Here is a 17721-nt window from a genome sequence, read left to right as displayed (position 1 = left end):
TGCAGGTGGGGCCTGGGGTGCTGGGCCTCGCAGGGGCGCCCTCTGGAGCTCGGCCGCGGCCGGCGCCCCGCTTCGTCCCTGCGGCGAACGCCGAGGTGCGTGGGGTGCGCGGGGCGCTGGGCCGGGGTTCGCGGCACGGAGGGGCCCGGCCGCCGCGGTGGCGTCGCAGGCCGGCGTGCGGGGCCTCTCGCCGCTCGTGGCCTGGGAACCGAGCGTCTGCGGGGCCGGGCTCTTCTCTCGATGATGGCAGGGGGCGCAGTTTTTGTTTTAAGCTTTCAGAAGGTAACACTTTGGGCGGAAGCCTAAGCTGGGGAAGAGCCGGCCGGGACCTGGCTGTGTCCCTGGTTGTGTCCCGGGCCTCTGTCGCCGGCCGTCCCTGGCGCGGTTCTGTCCGCGGCGTCGCCAGCCTCGGCCGCTCTCCTGGCGTCGCCCTCCTCGCTGTCGCGGAGCTTGGCGCTCCCAGCCTCGGCCGCTCTCCTGGCGTCGCCCTCCTCGCTGTCGCGGAGCTTGGCGCTCCAACGCCAGTGTCTGCGGCTGGCTGAGCTGCTGGGAGCGCTTGGTCTCTTCTGGTCACAAGGGAGTAATTTCCCCCTCTACAAATGCACACGTGAGGAGAATCGAGGGTTTCAGCATTTTCCTTTGGGAGGCAGAGAGCCTGGACGCTCGCTGGTTGCGGCGTTTGCTTGAAGTGCCGGTGGTGGACACGCTCGCTGCCTCGTTTCAGTCCGATGCCTGCACGCACTGGTTGTGAGGAAACAGGGCTGGAGGTTTGCTTCTCTGACTGCGCAGTGTGTGTTAGGGAGGATGTCGGGTGCTCGAGGCCACAGTCCTGACAGAGCCCCAGTGTGCGTGGCGCTGACGTCCTGTGTGCTCGTTTCTGGTCTGGGCCTCTGTGCTGCAGCTCCAGACCTCGTCCGTGTGCCTCAGGACCTTGGACCCTTCTCTGCTTGACCGGGGCGGGGGGGGGGGGGGGTCAGGTGTGGGAGGGTCTTAAGGGCCAGGCTCGGGAGGGTCCCAGGGTCCCGTTTCCACACTGCCCATCCCCGCGCCCTGGCTGGAGCTCGCCTGCGGGCAAGGGAAGCGAGGGACGCACTCTTGGCCTGTGTCCAGAGGAGAGGGAGTGGCTGCTGTCATTGTCCCTCCTGGTGGCCGAACGCGTACTAAACTGCTGGTGCCACCTGAAGGGCCCTCAGCCCTGCTGAGGGGCACCCCCACAGCACCAGCACCCTCCCCTCTGTCCTGCCTGGGTGGGTCCTCAGGGTCCAGTGACCTCTTGCTGTGGGCTGAGCAGGAGTTGGCTCCCAGACTCATACAGCTGTTTAAACCCCCGAGTCGTAGGTTACGGTTGGTGGAGTAAGGGTGGAGTCCTGGCATAATATGGTGTCGGGGGTGAAATCTGCCATCCATGTCTGTCTACAACTCCCACTTCCCTCACTATCCCATTGCCTTATTTTCTTCCTCATATTCCTCCATGTAGCAAATATTTATTGAGTGTTCTGTGCGAAGGACGCTTTGCATTGTAGAGGCAAGGTCCTGCTTACAGGGACCCTAGTCCCACGGAGAGGAGGTCACGGCCATGGTGGTGGCGCTCACAGGCCCAGCGTGCTTGGTGTGACGAGGTGGCGTGACAGGGCCCCTTCCCAGTCTGCACAGCTGTGCCTCCAGCCTTTCCCCCTGGAATTTGGAGACTCAGAGTTGGGACAGACACGTTAACAGGGTAGAGTTACGCTTGTGGCCACCTGAATGGTAGACCAGTTGTCAGTGAAGTGCTTTTGATTCTATTTTTTAATACCTCGGAAGTAGCTAGGATTTTTAAGTTGAATTTTCTTTGTTGTCAGAGGCAGCAGAAGCTAATTCTTAGACAAATTAATAAAAACATGCAAACAAAACAGATACTCCAGTCACAGCAAGCCCAGTCACTTTCCCAGCCTCAATCCCATGAGAGTCCTTCAGTTACACCGTGGCCTTGAATGCTGCACGAGGCTTTTGTGGTACAGTGTGCCCTTCTGTGCCAGAGGCCACACCGTGCGTGCTGCCAGCACAGGAGCACGCTCACACATCAACCTGCACGACGTACCAGAAAAGGCTGGAGGCACAGCTGTGCAGACTGGGAAGGGGCCCTGTCACGCCACCTCGTCACACCAAGCACGTTGGGCCTGTGAGCGCCACCACCATGGCCGTGACCTCCTCTCCGTGGGACTAGGGTCCCTGTAAGCAGGACCTTGCCTCTACAATGCAAAGCGTCCTTCGCACAGAACACTCAATAAATATTTGCTACATGGAGGAATATGAGGAAGAAAATAAGGCTCCTGGTACGTCGTGCGGGTTGATGTGTGAGCGTGCTCCTGGTACGTCGTGCAGGTTGACGTGTGAGCATGCGCCTGGTACGTTGTGCAGGTGGAGTGTGTGAGCGTGCTCCTGGTACGTCCTGCAGGTGGAGTATGTGAGCGTGCGCCTGGTACATCGTGCAGGTTGATGTGTGAGCGTGCTCCTGGTACATCGTGCAGGTGGAGTATGTGAGCGTGCTCCTGGTACGTCCTGCAGGTGGAGTGTGTGAGCGTGCTCCTGGTACATCGTGCAGGTGGAGTGTGTGAGCGTGCTCCTGGTACGTCGTGCAGGTGGAGTGTGTGAGCGTGCTCCTGGTATGTCGTGCAGGTTGATGTGTGAGCGTGCTCCTGGTACGTCGTGCAGGTGGAGTGTGTGAGCGTGCGCCTGGTACGTCGTGCAGATTGATGTGTGAGCGTGCTCCTGGTACGTCGTGCGGGTTGATGTGTGAGCGTGCTCCTGGTACATCGTGCAGGTTGATGTGTGTGCGTGCGCCTGGTACGTCGTGCAGGTGGAGTGTGTGAGCGTGCGCCTGGTACGTCGTGCAGGTTGATGTGTGAGCGTGCGCCTGGTACGTCGTGCGGGTTGATGTGTGAGCGTGCGACTGGTACGTCGTGCAGGTGGAGTGTGTGAGCGTGCTCCTGGTACGTCGTGCAGGTGGAGTGTGTGAGCGTGCGCCTGGTACGTCGTGCAGGTGGAGTGTGTGAGCGTGCTCCTGGTACGTCGTGCAGGTGGAGTGTGTGAGCGTGCTCCTGGTACGTCGTGCAGGTGGAGTGTGTGTGCGTGCGCCTGGTACGTCGTGCGGGTTGATGTGTGAGCGTGCGCCTGGTACGTCGTGCAGGTGGAGTGTGTGAGCGTGCTCCTGGTACGTCGTGCAGGTGGAGTGTGTGAGCGTGCTCCTGGTACGTCGTGCAGGTGGAGTGTGTGAGCGTGCTCCTGGTACGTCGTGCAGGTGGAGTGTGTGAGCGTGCTCCTGGTATGTCGTGCAGGTGGAGTGTGTGAGCGTGCGCCTGGTACGTCGTGCGGGTTGATGTGTGAGCGTGCTCCTGGTACGTCGTGCAGGTTGATGTGTGTGCGTGCGCCTGGTACGTCGTGCAGGTGGAGTGTGTGAGCGTGCGCCTGGTACGTCGTGCAGGTTGATGTGTGAGCGTGCTCCTGGTACGTCGTGCAGGTGGAGTGTGTGAGCGTGCTCCTGGTACGTCGTGCAGGTGGAGTGTGTGAGCGTGCTCCTGGTATGTCGTGCAGGTTGATGTGTGAGCGTGCTCCTGGTACGTCGTGCGGGTTGATGTGTGAGCGTGCTCCTGGTACGTCGTGCGGGTTGATGTGTGTGCGTGCGCCTGGTACGTCGTGCAGGTGGAGTGTGTGAGCGTGCTCCTGGTACGTCGTGCAGGTGGAGTGTGTGAGCGTGCTCCTGGTACGTCGTGCAGGTGGAGTGTGTGAGCGTGCTCCTGGTATGTCGTGCAGGTTGATGTGTGAGCGTGCTCCTGGTACGTCGTGCGGGTTGATGTGTGAGCGTGCTCCTGGTACGTCGTGCAGGTTGACGTGTGAGCATGCGCCTGGTACGTTGTGCAGGTGGAGTGTGTGAGCGTGCTCCTGGTACGTCCTGCAGGTGGAGTATGTGAGCGTGCGCCTGGTACATCGTGCAGGTTGATGTGTGAGCGTGCTCCTGGTACATCGTGCAGGTGGAGTGTGTGAGCGTGCTCCTGGTACGTCCTGCAGGTGGAGTATGTGAGCGTGCGCCTGGTACATCGTGCAGGTTGATGTGTGAGCGTGCTCCTGGTACATCGTGCAGGTGGAGTATGTGAGCGTGCTCCTGGTACGTCCTGCAGGTGGAGTGTGTGAGCGTGCTCCTGGTACATCGTGCAGGTGGAGTGTGTGAGCGTGCTCCTGGTACGTCGTGCAGGTGGAGTGTGTGAGCGTGCTCCTGGTATGTCGTGCAGGTTGATGTGTGAGCGTGCTCCTGGTACGTCGTGCAGGTGGAGTGTGTGAGCGTGCGCCTGGTACGTCGTGCAGGTTGATGTGTGAGCGTGCGCCTGGTACGTCGTGCGGGTTGATGTGTGAGCGTGCTCCTGGTACGTCGTGCGGGTTGATGTGTGAGCGTGCTCCTGGTACATCGTGCAGGTTGATGTGTGTGCGTGCGCCTGGTACGTCGTGCAGGTGGAGTGTGTGAGCGTGCGCCTGGTACGTCGTGCAGGTTGATGTGTGAGCGTGCGCCTGGTACGTCGTGCGGGTTGATGTGTGAGCGTGCGCCTGGTACGTCGTGCAGGTGGAGTGTGTGAGCGTGCTCCTGGTACGTCGTGCAGGTGGAGTGTGTGAGCGTGCGCCTGGTACGTCGTGCAGGTGGAGTGTGTGAGCGTGCTCCTGGTACGTCGTGCAGGTGGAGTGTGTGAGCGTGCTCCTGGTACGTCGTGCAGGTGGAGTGTGTGAGCGTGCGCCTGGTACGTCGTGCGGGTTGATGTGTGAGCGTGCGCCTGGTACGTCGTGCGGGTTGATGTGTGAGCGTGCTCCTGGTACGTCGTGCAGGTGGAGTGTGTGAGCGTGCTCCTGGTACGTCGTGCAGGTGGAGTGTGTGAGCGTGCTCCTGGTATGTCGTGCAGGTGGAGTGTGTGAGCGTGCGCCTGGTACGTCGTGCGGGTTGATGTGTGAGCGTGCTCCTGGTACGTCGTGCAGGTTGATGTGTGTGCGTGCGCCTGGTACGTCGTGCAGGTGGAGTGTGTGAGCGTGCGCCTGGTACGTCGTGCAGGTTGATGTGTGAGCGTGCTCCTGGTACGTCGTGCAGGTGGAGTGTGTGAGCGTGCTCCTGGTACGTCGTGCAGGTTGACGTGTGAGCATGCGCCTGGTACGTCGTGCAGGTTGATGTGTGTGCGTGCGCCTGGTACGTCGTGCAGGTTGATGTGTGCGCGTGCTCCTGGTACGTCGTGCAGGTGGAGTGTGTGAGCGTGCTCCTGGTACGTCGTGCAGGTGGAGTGTGTGAGCGTGCTCCTGGTATGTCGTGCAGGTGGAGTGTGTGAGCGTGCTCCTGGTACGTCGTGCGGGTTGATGTGTGAGCGTGCTCCTGGTACGTCGTGCAGGTTGATGTGTGTGCGTGCGCCTGGTACGTCGTGCAGGTGGAGTGTGTGAGCGTGCGCCTGGTACGTCGTGCAGGTTGATGTGTGAGCGTGCTCCTGGTACGTCGTGCAGGTGGAGTGTGTGAGCGTGCTCCTGGTACGTCGTGCAGGTGGAGTGTGTGAGCGTGCTCCTGGTACGTCGTGCAGGTTGACGTGTGAGCATGCGCCTGGTACGTCGTGCAGGTTGATGTGTGAGCGTGCGCCTGGTACGTCGTGCAGGTTGACGTGTGAGCATGCGCCTGGTACGTCGTGCAGGTGGAGTGTGTGAGCGTGCTCCTGGTACGTCGTGCAGGTTGATGTGTGAGCGTGCGCCTGGTACGTCGTGCAGGTGGAGTGTGTGAGCGTGCTCCTGGTACGTCGTGCAGGTTGATGTGTGAGCGTGCGCCTGGTACGTCGTGCAGGTTGATGTGTGAGCGTGCGCCTGGTACGTCGTGCAGGTGGAGTGTGTGAGCGTGCTCCTGGTACGTCGTGCAGGTGGAGTGTGTGAGCGTGCTCCTGGTACGTCGTGCAGGTGGAGTGTGTGAGCGTGCGCCTGGTACGTCGTGCAGGTGGAGTGTGTGAGCGTGCTCCTGGTACGTCGTGCGGGTTGATGTGTGAGCGTGCTCCTGGTACGTCGTGCAGGTTGATGTGTGTGCGTGCGCCTGGTACGTCGTGCAGGTGGAGTGTGTGAGCGTGCGCCTGGTACGTCGTGCAGGTTGATGTGTGAGCGTGCGCCTGGTACGTCGTGCAGGTGGAGTGTGTGAGCGTGCGCCTGGTACGTCGTGCAGGTGGAGTGTGTGAGCGTGCTCCTGGTACGTCGTGCAGGTTGATGTGTGTGCGTGCGCCTGGTACGTCGTGCAGGTGGAGTGTGTGAGCGTGCGCCTGGTACGTCGTGCAGGTGGAGTGTGTGAGCGTGCTCCTGGTACGTCGTGCAGGTTGATGTGTGTGCGTGCGCCTGGTACGTCGTGCAGGTGGAGTGTGTGAGCGTGCTCCTGGTACGTCGTGCAGGTGGAGTGTGTGAGCGTGCTCCTGGTACGTCGTGCAGGTGGAGTGTGTGAGCGTGCTCCTGGTACGTCGTGCAGGTTGATGTGTGAGCGTGCTCCTGGTACGTCGTGCGGGTTGATGTGTGAGCGTGCTCCTGGTATGTCGTGCAGGTGGAGTGTGTGAGCGTGCGCCTGGTACGTCGTGCGGGTTGATGTGTGAGCGTGCGCCTGGTACGTCGTGCAGGTGGAGTGTGTGAGCGTGCGCCTGGTACGTCGTGCGGGTTGATGTGTGAGCGTGCTCCTGGTACGTCGTGCGGGTTGATGTGTGAGCGTGCGCCTGGTACGTCGTGCAGGTGGAGTGTGTGAGCGTGCTCCTGGTACGTCATGCAGGTGGAGTGTGTGAGCGTGCTCCTGGTACGTCGTGCAGGTGGAGTGTGTGAGGTGCTCCTGGTACGTCATGCAGGTGGAGTGTGTGAGCGTGCTCCTGGTACGTCGTGCAGGTTGATGTGTGAGCGTGCGCCTGGTACGTCGTGCAGGTGGAGTGTGTGAGCGTGCTCCTGGTACGTCGTGCAGGTGGAGTGTGTGAGCGTGCGCCTGGTACGTCGTGCGGGTTGATGTGTGAGCGTGCTCCTGGTACGTCGTGCGGGTTGATGTGTGAGCGTGCGCCTGGTACGTCGTGCAGGTGGAGTGTGTGAGCGTGCGCCTGGTACGTCGTGCAGGTGGAGTGTGTGAGCGTGCTCCTGGTACGTCGTGCAGGTGGAGTGTGTGAGCGTGCTCCTGGTACGTCGTGCAGGTGGAGTGTGTGAGCGTGCTCCTGGTACGTCGTGCAGGTGGAGTGTGTGAGCGTGCTCCTGGTACGTCGTGCAGGTGGAGTGTGTGAGCGTGCTCCTGGTACGTCGTGCAGGTGGAGTGTGTGAGCGTGCTCCTGGTACGTCGTGCAGGTTGATGTGTGAGCGTGCGCCTGGTACGTCGTGCAGGTGGAGTGTGTGAGCGTGCTCCTGGTACGTCGTGCAGGTGGAGTGTGTGAGCGTGCTCCTGGTACGTCGTGCGGGTGGAGTGTGTGAGCGTGCTCCTGGTACGTCGTGCGGGTGGAGTGTGTGAGCGTGCTCCTGGTACGTCGTGCAGGTGGAGTGTGTGAGCGTGCGCCTGGTACGTCGTGCGGGTTGATGTGTGAGCGTGCGCCTGGTACGTCGTGCAGGTGGAGTGTGTGAGCGTGCGCCTGGTACGTCGTGCAGGTGGAGTGTGTGAGCGTGCTCCTGGTACGTCGTGCAGGTGGAGTGTGTGAGCGTGCGCCTGGTACGTCGTGCGGGTTGATGTGTGAGTGTGCGCCTGGTATGTCGTGTAGGTTGATGTGTGAGTGTGCTCCTGGTACGTCGTGCAGGTGGAGTGTGTGAGCGTGCGCCTGGTACGTCGTGCAGGTTGATGTGTGAGCCTGCTCCTGGTACGTCGTGCGGGTTGATGTGTGAGCGTGCTCCTGGTACGTCGTGCAGGTGGAGTGTGTGAGCGTGCGCCTGGTACGTCGTGCAGGTTGATGTGTGAGCCTGCTCCTGGTACGTCGTGCGGGTTGATGTGTGAGCGTGCGCCTGGTACGTCGTGCAGGTTGATGTGTGAGCGTGCGCCTGGTACGTCGTGCAGGTGGAGTGTGTGAGCGTGCTCCTGGTACGTCGTGCAGGTGGAGTGTGTGAGCGTGCTCCTGGTATGTCGTGCAGGTTGATGTGTGTGCGTGCTCCTGGTACGTCGTGCAGGTGGAGTGTGTGAGCGTGCGCCTGGTACATCGTGCGGGTTGATGTGTGAGCGTGCGCCTGGTACGTCGTGCAGGTGGAGTGTGTGAGCGTGCGCCTGGTACATCGTGCGGGTTGATGTGTGAGCGTGCTCCTGGTACGTCGTGCGGGTTGATGTGTGAGCGTGCTCCTGGTACATCGTGCGGGTTGATGTGTGAGCGTGCGCCTGGTACGTCGTGCAGGTGGAGTGTGTGAGCGTGCGCCTGGTACGTCGTGCGGGTTGATGTGTGAGCCTGCTCCTGGTACGTCGTGCAGGTTGATGTGTGAGCGTGCGCCTGGTACGTCGTGCAGGTTGATGTGTGAGCGTGCTCCTGGTACGTCGTGCAGGTGGAGTGTGTGAGCGTGCGCCTGGTACGTCGTGCAGGTGGAGTGTGTGAGCGTGCTCCTGGTATGTCGTGCAGGTGGAGTGTGTGAGCGTGCTCCTGGTATGTCGTGCAGGTGGAGTGTGTGAGCGTGCTCCTGGTACGTCGTGCAGGTGGAGTGTGTGAGCGTGCTCCTGGTATGTCGTGCAGGTTGATGTGTGAGCGTGCGCCTGGTACGTCGTGCAGGTGGAGTGTGTGAGCGTGCTCCTGGTATGTCGTGCAGGTGGAGTGTGTGAGCGTGCGCCTGGTACATCGTGCGGGTTGATGTGTGAGCGTGCTCCTGGTACGTCGTGCAGGTGGAGTGTGTGAGCGTGCGCCTGGTACGTCGTGCAGGTGGAGTGTGTGAGCGTGCGCCTGGTACGTCGTGCAGGTGGAGTGTGTGAGCATGCTCCTGGTACGTCGTGCAGGTGGAGTGTGTGAGCGTGCTCCTGGTACGTCGTGCAGGTGGAGTGTGTGAGCGTGCTCCTGGTATGTCGTGCAGGTTGATGTGTGAGCGTGCTCCTGGTATGTCGTGCAGGTTGATGTGTGAGCGTGCGCCTGGTACGTCGTGCAGGTGGAGTGTGTGAGCGTGCTCCTGGTACGTCGTGCAGGTGGAGTGTGTGAGCGTGCGCCTGGTACGTCGTGCAGGTTGATGTGTGAGCGTGCTCCTGGTACGTCGTGCAGGTTGATGTGTGAGCGTGCGCCTGGTACGTCGTGCGGGTTGATGTGTGAGCGTGCTCCTGGTACGTCGTGCGGGTTGATGTGTGAGCGTGCTCCTGGTACGTCGTGCGGGTTGATGTGTGAGCGTGCTCCTGGTACGTCGTGCAGGTTGATGTGTGAGCGTGCTCCTGGTACGTCGTGCGGGTTGATGTGTGAGCGTGCTCCTGGTACGTCGTGCAGGTTGATGTGTGAGCGTGCGCCTGGTACGTCGTGCAGGTGGAGTGTGTGAGCGTGCGCCTGGTACGTCGTGCGGGTGGAGTGTGTGAGCGTGCTCCTGGTACGTCGTGCGGGTTGATGTGTGAGCGTGCGCCTGGTACGTCGTGCGGGTGGAGTGTGTGAGCGTGCTCCTGGTACGTCGTGCAGGTGGAGTGTGTGAGCGTGCTCCTGGTACGTCGTGCAGGTGGAGTGTGTGAGCGTGCTCCTGGTACGTCGTGCAGGTGGAGTGTGTGAGCGTGCTCCTGGTACGTCGTGCAGGTTGATGTGTGTGCGTGCGCCTGGTATGTCGTGCAGGTTGATGTGTGAGCGTGCTCCTGGTACGTCGTGCAGGTTGATGTGTGAGCGTGCTCCTGGTACGTCGTGCAGGTTGATGTGTGAGCCTGCTCCTGGTACGTCGTGCAGGTGGAGTGTGTGAGCGTGCTCCTGGTACGTCGTGCAGGTTGATGTGTGAGCGTGCGCCTGGTACGTCGTGCAGGTGGAGTGTGTGAGCATGCGCCTGTACGTCGTGTAGGTTGATGTCCCTTTGTGCGTGCATGTTTATGATGCAGCATTGTGGTTGAGTGTTCCTTTGTGCACATGTGTGCATGATGAGGTTCTGTGTCCCTTTGTGTGTGCATAGGTGTTCACGGTAGTCATACAGATTGTGTGTCCCTTTTCTGTGTGTGCATGTACATCACGCAGGTTCTGTGTGTCTGTGCACAAATGCGTGTATATGACACATCATACAGTTCGGTGTCCTGTGTACATGTGTGTGTGCATGGTGGAGTGTCCCTTACCCTAAATGCTTGGGATCAGAAGTGTTTCAGAGTTTGGAGTGTTTTAGACTTTGTAACATTTGTGTGGCTCTCACCAGTGGAAATCCCCTAACCCAAAAGTCAGAAATCCAAAATGCTTCAAAATTCAACCCCATGATGCTCAAAAGCTTTTGGATTGGTGATGCTCTGTGCCCCGCAGCAGTTGTGGCTACCTCGACGCTGGAGCGTCCCCTCGCCCTGGGAAAGGGCCCACTCCTGGGCGGGCTGGATCCAGACAGCTGAGGAGGTCTTGATTTTCTTGGAGTTGTTTAATTTTCTAACACAAAAATCAAAGGAACCTATAGTGACTTTCAAGATTGATTTATTCAAAAGGCAGAGTTAGGGAGAGAGAGAGAATCTTCCATCCGCTGGTTCACTCCCCAAATGGCTACAACAGCCAGGGCTGGGCCAGACTGAAGCCAGGAGCCAGGAGCTCTATCCATGTCTCCCACGTGGTGGCAAGGGCCCTAGTACTTGAGCCATCTTCTGCTCTCCTAGGTGTGTTAGCAGGAAACCATATGGGAAGCAGAGCAACCAGGACTTGGACCTGCTGCCAAGAGGGGTACCAGCATTGTGGACAGTGGCTTAACCTGCTGTAGGACAAGGCTGGCCCTTACCATTATTTTTTTACCTGAAATGTTTCATTTTAACTATATTCAGTTTATGTGTTCATAGAGGGAAATATGAATTCACCTGCTACTTGGTGAACCGCTCCTTCTCTTGGTCAGTGCTGGCTTCTCAGCAGAGCTTATCAGACTTGGAATAGAATGATGTGCAGCTGAGCCTTGTGAAGCCCCCACCCCCTGAGGATAACGCCTGGGCTCTGCCTGTGGCACACACAGAGCCAGCGGTGTCCAGTCCTGCAGGAACTTTGTGCTCCTGCCTGCTGTGGATTGATGTGGCCCCCAGAGGTTCACGTCCTGTGGATGTGAGGGGATGGGCCCAGCTCTGAGCAGGGTCTAATGGGGCCCCTCCCCAGCCTGTTTCCTGTCCATAGCATGCTCCCTTCCAGGGCTGTTCCTGCCCCGTCCTGCTGTCGGCCGTGAGCCCTCAGCGTGGCGAGCAGAAGCCAGTGGAACCGTGAGATGAGTGAGCTTCGTTTTGTGCATCGCCAGCCTCAGCTGTTCTGTTCCAGCAGCAGGAACGACTGGGGCTCTGCGCACAGCCGAGCCTCTCACAGGCAGGACTGGGGCTCTGTGCACAGCCGAGCCTCTCCAGGCGGGACTGGGGCTCTGTGCACAGCTGAGCCTCTCACAGGCAGGACTGGGGCTCTGCGCACAGCCGAGCCTCTCACAGGCAGGACTGGGGCTCTGTGCACAGCCGAGCCTCTCACAGGCAGGACTGGGGCTCTGTGCACAGCCGAGCCTCTCACAGGCAGGACTGGGGCTCTGTGCACAGCCGAGCCTCTCACAGGCAGGACTGGGGCTCTGTGCACAGCTGAGCCTCCCCCAGGCAGGACTGGGGCTCTGTGCACAGCTGAGCCTCCCCCAGGCAGGACTGGGGCTCCGTGCACAGCCGAGCCTCCCCAAGGCGGGACTGGGCTCTGTGCACAGCTGAGCCTCTCACAGGCGGGACTGGGGCTCTGTGCACAGCTGAGCCTCCCCCAGGCAGGACTGGGGCTCCGTGCACAGCCGAGCCTCCCCAAGGCGGGACTGGGCTCTGTGCACAGCTGAGCCTCTCACAGGCGGGACTGGGGCTCTGTGCACAGCTGAGCCTCCCCCAGGCAGGACTGGGGCTCCGTGCACAGGCGAGCCTCTCACAGGCGGGACTGGGGCTCTGTGCACAGCCGAGCCTCCCCAAGGCGGGGACTGGGGCTCTGCGCACAGCCGAGCCTCTCACAGGCGGGACTGGGGCTCTGTGCACAGCTGAGCCTCCCCCAGGCAGGACTGGGGCTCTGCGCACAGCCGAGCCTCTCACAGGCAGGACTGGGGCTCTGTGCACAGCTGAGCCTCTCACAGACAGGACTGGGGCTCTGTGCACAGCCGAGCCTCCCCCAGGCAGGACTGGGGCTCTGTGCACAGCCGAGCCTCCCCCAGGCAGGACTGGGGCTCCGTGCACAGCTGAGCCTCCCCAAGGCGGGACTGGGCTCTGTGCACAGCTGAGCCTCTCACAGGCGGGACTGGGGCTCTGTGCACAGCCGAGCCTCCCCCAGGCAGGACTGGGGCTCTGTGCACAGCCGAGCCTCTCACAGGCAGGACTGGGGCTCTGTGCACAGCCGAGCCTCCCCCAGGCAGGACTGGGGCTCTGTGCACAGCCGAGCCTCTCACAGGCAGGACTGGGCTCTGTGCACAGCTGAGCCTCTCACAGACAGGACTGGGGCTCTGTGCATAGCTGAGCCTCTCACAGGCAGGACTGGGGCTCTGTGCACAGCCGAGCCTCCCTAGGCAGGACTGGGGCTCTGTGCACAGCCGAGCCTCTCACAGGCAGGACTGGGCTCTGTGCATAGCTGAGCCTCTCACAGGCAGGACTGGGGCTCTGTGCACAGCTGAGCCTCTCACAGGCAGGACTGGGGCTCTGTGCACAGCTGAGCCTCTCAAGGCAGGACTGGGCTCTGTGCACAGCCGAGCCTCCCCCAGGCAGGACTGGGGCTCCTTGCACAGCTGAGCCTCTCACAGGCAGGACTGGGGCTCTGTGCACAGCTGAGCCTCTCACAGGCAGGACTGGGGCTCTGTGCACAGCCGAGCCTCCCTAGGCAGGACTGGGGCTCTGTGCACAGCCTAGCCTCCCCCAGGCAGGACTGGGGCTCCTTGCACAGCTGAGCCTCTCACAGGCGGGACTGGGGCTCTGTGCACAGCCGAGCCTCTCACAGGCAGGACTGGGGCTCTGTGCACAGCCGAGCCTCCCTAGGCAGGACTGGGGCTCTGTGCACAGCCTAGCCTCCCCCAGGCAGGACTGGGGCTCCTTGCACAGCTGAGCCTCTCACAGGCGGGACTGGGGCTCTGTGCACAGCCGAGCCTCTCACAGGCAGGACTGGGCTCTGTGCACAGCTGAGCCTCCCACAGGTAGGACTGGGCTCTGTGCACAGCCGAGCCTCTCACAGGCAGGGCTGGTCTCTGTGCACAGCTGAGCCTCTCACAGGCAGGACTGGGGCTCTGTACACAGCCGAGCCTCCCACAGGCAGGACTGGGGCTCTGTGCACAGCTGAGCCTGGCCACCACTGGCTCCGGATCCCACAGAGGCCTTCTACCGCCCAGCTCTGCCTCACGTGACTGCAGGATTCGGACATCTGTGAGTACAGGTGGCAAGTTGTACTTTTGTGAAGATTTGTTTTTAGAATGTATTTGTCAGGCTCCTACATTTTGTGGTAAAGACACAAGTAGTTGAGGAAGGAGTCATGAACTTGGTGAAAAGGAGATGATGCTCATGACCTGGGCACAGGGCTCGTGGGGACGTGGCACTGGGTGAGCACAGAGCCAGGCAAGCCTGTCTCGGCCTTGCCAGGACTTTGGTCTGTTAGTGTGAGAGAAAGGCAGCCGTCGGCGTCGTTGTGATCGGATGCCATTTCGACCAGTCCGTGTCGGGAGGGGCCCTGGGAGGAGCTCCTGTGAGAACTGCAGTTGCCAAAGGCAGCTCAGGCCCAGTGACAGAGAGAGAGGCAGTAGCCGCGTGTGACAGGGCCAGTGCTGGCCTCCCGCCGCCATGGCCATGGAGCCCAGGTGTGATAAACCCAAGGCCACCACCACTGGGCATGGACGTGAGCAAATGCAGGTGGAATTTGAGGAGCCAGCATGTCAGAGTGAACTCAGCAGGCCAGGTGCCAGCACCAGGAGCCCTGCCTCCTTCCCACACCACCACCGTCCCCTTCTGCGTCGTCCCCACAGTCCCGCCTGCTTGTCAGCGCTATGCGGGCAGCAGCATCTGGTTCGTATCCTTGGCTGGTTTTGTTCAGAGTGGTGTGAGTCCATCTCTCTCTCCCTGTCTCTGTCTGTGTGTGTTTCCAGTTCCCTCTTCACATTACTGTAGAGCATCACCCATTGTGTGGATGTACAGCCCAGCCCCTTCTGTTGCTGATGGGCGTTTGGGTCGCCCCTGATCTGGGACTACGAACAGTGTGCTTTGACATTCTTACATATTGTGCATTGCTTGGTGCCTGTGTGTCCAGCAAGACATAGCTCCTGACTGTTTTGCCGATGCAGCCGTACCAACCACGCTGCCACCAAAGGATTGGAGCTGCATGTTCTTCCTGTTGCTTAATCCTTCAAATTGTACTTGGACTGACATGTAGACTTTTGCACTTTAACCATTTTGATGGGTGGTTGTGATTTTCATTTTTAAATTCAGTCTGTATTTCTCTGATAGCCAGTGAGGCTGAGTGTCTTTCCCGGGGGACTGGCCATTTGGAGGTCTCTGGGCAAGTGCCTGTGCAGACCTTCCCGCTGGTTTGTCTGTTCTGGTGATTATGGGAGTTCCCCATGCAGTCTGCACAGCTGTTGGCCAGTTTTATGTGTTGTGGCTCTTTTCCTACTAAGTTTATTTGGAGAAAAAGACACAATTTAATAAAAGAATTCCTGAAAAACTTGGAAGCTACTATATTTTTTTGCTGTGTGCTTTCATATTTTTTTAAAGATTTATTTATTTATTTGAAAGGCAGAGTTACACACATAGAGAAGGAGAGGCAGAGAGAGAGAGGTCTTCCATCCGCTGGTCCACTCCCCAGATGGCTGCAACGGCCACAGCTGCGCCAGTCTGAAGCCAGGAGCCAGGAGCTTCCTCCGGGTCTCCCACACGGGCGCAGGGACCCAAGGACTCAGGCCATCCTCCACTGCTTTCCCAGGCCACAGCAGAGAGCTGGATGGGAAGTGGAGCAGCCGGGACGTGAACCGGCGCCCATATGGGATGCTGGCATTGCAGGAGGCGGCTTCACCCACACCACAGTGCCAGCTTCATTTGTTTCTTAAAGTGCTTTGTGCTTTGAGAAGTAGTGGAGGTGAAAGTGGCCCCATGTCCCCTTGGGCCTTGTCTCCCCGCTGCCTCTGGCTGTGCTGGGAGTCCGTGCTGTAGGCTAAGACTCCTACAAAGTGCTCATCGGAGCCTCAGGACACTAGCGACCTTTTTTTGAGACATTCATTGAATCTGGGCAAATGAAAAATATGTCAAGCCAGAATTGTGAATTGGAGACAAATATTTTAAACTCTTCAGTACTTATTTTTTATTTTTTCTCTGAATATTGAGAATTTTCAAGTCTTTAAACATCTCTGTTTCCAGTGAGAGTATTTGTTACATGGGAGATGATGGGGTATAGCTTCTCTAACAGTGTTCTGAGAACTTTACCACCTTGTCGCTGCACTTGCCAGGTACCTAGGCCCACTATGTCCCAGAGTAAGGGTTTCTAGTCAGGTCTGTTAGGAAGCTTGCTTACCGTCTGAATGATTTTTCTGTACGCAGTCCACAGCAGTGCGTTCTGTCTTACTGCATCATGAACTCCACACTGCACAGGGAGCTGCTTACAGCCGTCCCATCCACAGCACAGAGGGGGCCTTGGTGGCCACGTGCTGCCCTGGGGCACCAGAGTTGTCAGGTGGTGGGCACACAACGTGGACAGTCACGTGAGGAGTGGGGTGCCTGCAGGACTCTCTGACCCCTGACTGGCCCAGGGTTGTCCTGCCAGAGAGTAGCTCCCCACTGGCCCTGAAAGGGGAGATGGTGGGGAGAGCCGAGAAGGCGGATGGTAGGGCCCCAAGGCCACAGCTGGTCCCTGGGGAGTAGTGAGTGGCAGAGAATGCAGTGAAGGTGTAGGTCCTGAGTGACAGGCACAACGAGCACAGGTCAGTTGGCAGGGCCTGGTTGGCCACTTATGGCTCAGGACCGAGTCTTGGTGTGGACATCGGCTGTCAGGATGTCAGCCAAGCGTTCCTGGATTGCGTAAGGATGGTGAGGACAGCATAGTGTGGGTTCTCAGTGGCAGCCCCCGAGCTGTGCCCTGGGTGCACAAGGTGGGCCCGGTCCCGTGTTGTGTGGGAGGGGAAGGCTGAGAACCCCCTCAGAGCGTGGTCTGCGTGCTCTTCACTTCCCCTTGGTCACGTGTCTGGGATGGTGAAGCTTCCACCCAGTGGCATCCTGTGTTCTCTTTGCAGCATCTCACTGTTTGTTTTCATAATTGGACAGTCCATTATTTAGCACCTTCTGGCTGGTAACAATAGAACAGCCTCAGTAGCCTAAGAAAAGAGATTGTGCCCTAAATCCACGGCAGGCACGGACCAGTGGGGCCTCGCAGTGTGCCGGCTTTCTTTTCTTTCTCTGAAGACCGGAACTCTGCCCGGCATGCGGAATCCAGCCGGTCCACGGCCTCGAGTTCTTGTGAAGCGGAGGGCATTCGGTCCAGAGAAGACATAAGCGTTTTGAGTTTTGCAGATACTCCATGAGTGTGCACAGCAGACGAGCTTTTTAGGATTTGCATGAACTTGGATCTTCTGGGGTACTGAAAAGAAGGAACGTGGTAGGGCTGGGCAGAGGAGGTGCAGGTGTTCAGAGGGAGGAGGGAAACAGGAAGCGGTGTGTGACGACCTGCTGTTCCTCTTGGACACTGGGGTGCTGGAATTAGACCTTTACTTTAGCCTCTCTCTTCCCGCACCCCCAGTCCCTGCTGGTTCTGGTCACCTTGCTGCCGGATGGACCCATGAATATGCCTGAATGACAGCCAGGAATTTCTCTCTCTCTTCAGTAATCGTTGATGTCTCTAAGTGCAGCCTCCTCTTTATGATCTGTTTGTGGACCACGCTGGTTCTCCCTCTTATTACTCCTCACCCCATCTGTGCTGGACAGGTGTCCACGTAGCCCCTCTTGGTCTTGTCTGCTTCTGTTCTTTAGAACACTGCCAGGTCTCTCCAGTGAGAATTTATTCTGTTGCCTTTAGATCCCAATGACCACCATAAACAAGATGGTTACATCCTTAGACCCTTTGAATGTGTACAGCCAGAATCATGACCTCATGTGTAGTGCTTCCGACAGGAGAGTAGAGCTTTCAAGCCCACATGACCAGCATCATGGCCACATGCTTAGTGCCTTTGAAAACACATGACTGGCTTCTGACAGATGGGTGGATCTTTTGATCTGTATGACCGTGATCACGACCAGAAGAGTAAAACCTCTAATCCGCCTGACCAGCGTCTGAACAGATGAGTAGAGACCGTTGAGTCCAGCAGATGGGAGGGCGTTGGATCCACGTGACCAGCATCTGAGTAGATAGGTGGGGCCCAGGGATCCGGGTAACCTGCCTCGTGTCCTCATGGCTGGGCTTTTGCATCTACAGGACGAGGCTGACCACCGTATCAGTGGTGTTTTTGTATCCATGTGGCCATTATGGTGACCAGATTTGTGGGTCCTCGTGAACCTGTTTGTCAGCGTCCTGTTGGCTGTGTGTTCAAGTAGATCTGTTGCCTGAACCTGGATGTGGGGCAGAGGAAATCAAGGATGACCCTAAGCCTCCTGCCAATAACTGGAAGTGATTGTATTCGGGAGGCTGTTAGGCGTGAAAT

The 17721-nt window shown here is 59.1% G+C and overlaps 1 protein-coding gene across 1 annotated transcript in view; it reads left to right on the top strand.

Annotated features, from left to right (window-relative positions):
- The first annotated feature begins 18 nt into the window (after positions 1 to 18).
- The window catches only part of WDR27 (WD repeat domain 27), a 200860-nt gene continuing 183157 nt past the window's right edge, over positions 19 to 17721 (top strand). Inside the window, exon 1 of the mRNA XM_062187037.1 lies at positions 19 to 95. The gene's annotated coding sequence lies outside the window, so the exon portion shown is untranslated. The remainder of the gene's footprint in view (positions 96 to 17721) is intronic.

This window comes from Lepus europaeus, chromosome 3, assembly GCF_033115175.1.
Source record: "Lepus europaeus isolate LE1 chromosome 3, mLepTim1.pri, whole genome shotgun sequence".
NCBI lineage: Eukaryota > Metazoa > Chordata > Mammalia > Lagomorpha > Leporidae > Lepus > Lepus europaeus.
Note: the sequence above shows the minus strand (reverse complement) of the source record. Positions and strands in the feature narration are given on the sequence as shown.